General features: G+C 52.1%; 1 protein-coding gene across 1 annotated transcript in view; it reads right to left on the reverse strand.

Annotated features, from left to right (window-relative positions):
* The window catches only part of LOC121697750 (serine/threonine-protein kinase WNK1-like), a 131,715-nt gene that overhangs the window by 34,113 nt on the left and 95,102 nt on the right, over positions 1–2,500 (reverse strand).

Raw genomic sequence — 2,500 nt, forward strand, 5'->3', positions numbered from 1 at the left:
GAGGAGAGTATGGAGGTGTGTGTGTGTGTGTGTGTGTGAGGAGAGTATGGAGGTGTGTGTGTGTGTGTGTGTGAGGAGAGTATGGAGGTGTGTGTGTGTGTGTGTGAGGAGGTGAGGAGAGTATGGAGGTGTGTGTGTGTGTGTGTGAGGAGAGTATGGAGGTGTGTGTGTGTGTGTGTGTGTGTGTGAGGAGAGTATGGAGGTGTGTGTGTGAGGAGGTGAGGAGAGTATGGAGGTGTGTGTGTGTGTGAGGAGAGTATGGAGGTCTGTGTGTGTGTGTGTGTGTGAGGAGAGTATGGAGGTGTGTGTGTGAGGAGAGTATGGAGGTGTGTGTGTGAGGAGGTGAGGAGAGTATGGAGGTGTGTGTGTGTGTGTGTGAGGAGGTGAGGAGAGTATGGAGGTGTGTGTGTGTGTGTGAGGAGAGTATGGAGGTGTGTGTGTGTGTGTGTGTGTGTGAGAGGAGAGTATGGAGGTGTGTGTGTGTGTGTGTGAGGAGAGTATGGAGGTGTGTGTGTGTGTGTGTGAGGAGGTGAGGAGAGTATGGAGGTGTGTGTGTGTGTGTGTGTGTGAGGAGAGTATGGAGGTGTGTGTGTGTGTCTGTGTGTGAGGAGAGTATGGAGGTGTGTGTGTGTGTGTGTGTGTGAGGAGAGTATGGAGGTGTGTGTGTGTGTGTGTGTGTGAGGAGAGTATGGAGGTGTGTGTGTGAGGAGGTGAGGAGAGTATGGAGGTGTGTGTGTGTGTGAGGAGAGTATGGAGGTGTGTGTGTGTGTGTGAGGAGAGTATGGAGGTGTGTGTGTGTGTGAGGAGAGTATGGAGGTGTGTGTGTGAGGAGGTGAGGAGAGTATGGAGGTGTGTGTGTGAGGAGGTGAGGAGAGTATGGAGGTGTGTGTGTGTGTGTGTGAGGAGGTGAGGAGAGTATGGAGGTGTGTGTGTGTGTGTGTGAGGAGGTGAGGAGAGTATGGAGGTGTGTGTGTGTGTGTGTGAGGAGGTGAGGAGAGTATGGAGGTGTGTGTGTGTGTGTGTGAGGAGAGTATGGAGGTGTGTGTGTGTGTGTGTGAGGAGAGTATGGAGGTGTGTGTGTGTGTGTGTGAGGAGAGTATGGAGGTGTGTGTGTGTGTGTGTGAGGAGAGTATGGAGGTGTGTGTGTGTGTGTGTGTGTGAGGAGAGTATGGAGGTGTGTGTGTGTGTGAGGAGAGTATGGAGGTGTGTGTGTGTGTGTGAGGAGGTGAGGAGATTATGGAGGTGTGTGTGTGTGTGTGTGTGAGGAGAGTATGGAGGTGTGTGTGTGTGTGTGTGTGAGGAGAGTATGGAGGTGTGTGTGTGTGTGTGAGGAGGTGAGGAGATTATGGAGGTGTGTGTGTGTGTGTGTGTGAGGAGAGTATGGAGGTGTGTGTGTGTGTGTGTGTGTGTGTGAGGAGAGTATGGAGGTGTGTGTGTGTGTGAGGAGGTGAGGAGATTATGGAGGTGTGTGTGTGTGTGTGTGTGAGGAGAGTATGGAGGTGTGTGTGTGTGTGTGTGAGGAGAGTATGGAGGTGTGTGTGTGAGGAGGTGAGGAGAGTATGGAGGTGTGTGTGTGAGGAGGTGAGGAGAGTATGGAGGTGTGTGTGTGTGAGGAGGTGAGGAGAGTATGGAGGTGTGTGTGTGTGTGTGTGTGAGGAGGTGAGGAGAGTATGGAGGTGTGTGTGTGTGAGGAGGTGAGGAGAGTATGGAGGTGTGTGTGTGTGTGTGAGGAGAGTATGGAGGTGTGTGTGTGTGTGTGTGAGGAGAGTATGGAGGTGTGTGTGTGTGTGTGTGAGGAGGTGAGGAGAGTATGGAGGTGTGTGTGTGTGTGTGTGTGTGTGTGAGGAGAGTATGGAGGTGTGTGTGTGTGTGTGTGAGGAGAGTATGGAGGTGTGTGTGTGTGTGTGTGTGTGAGGAGAGTATGGAGGTGTGTGTGTGTGTGTGTGAGGAGAGTATGGAGGTGTGTGTGTGTGTGTGTGTGTGTGAGGAGAGTATGGAGGTGTGTGTGTGTGTGTGTGAGGAGGTGAGGAGAGTATGGAGGTGTGTGTGTGTGTGTGAGGAGAGTATGGAGGTGTGTGTGTGTGTGTGAGGAGGTGAGGAGATTATGGAGGTGTGTGTGTGTGTGTGTGTGTGAGGAGAGTATGGAGGTGTGTGTGTGTGAGGAGGTGAGGAGAGTATGGAGGTGTGTGTGTGTGTGTGTGTGTGTGTGTGAGGAGAGTATGGAGGTGTGTGTGTGTGTGTGTGTGTGTGTGAGGAGAGTATGGAGGTGTGTGTGTGTGTGTGAGGAGGTGAGGAGAGTATGGAGGTGTGTGTGTGTGTGTGTGAGGAGAGTATGGAGGTGTGTGTGTGTGTGTGAGGAGGTGAGGAGAGTATGGATGTGTGTGTGTGTGTGAGGAGAGTATGGATGTGTGTGTGTGAGGAGGTGAGGAGAGTATGGATGTGTGTGTGTGAGGAGGTGAGGAGAGTATGGAGGTGCAGAAAATAAAGAGGTGTGTGTGTG

Source organism: Alosa sapidissima, chromosome 22, assembly GCF_018492685.1.
Source record: "Alosa sapidissima isolate fAloSap1 chromosome 22, fAloSap1.pri, whole genome shotgun sequence".
NCBI classification, from domain to species: Eukaryota; Metazoa; Chordata; class Actinopteri; order Clupeiformes; family Clupeidae; genus Alosa; species Alosa sapidissima.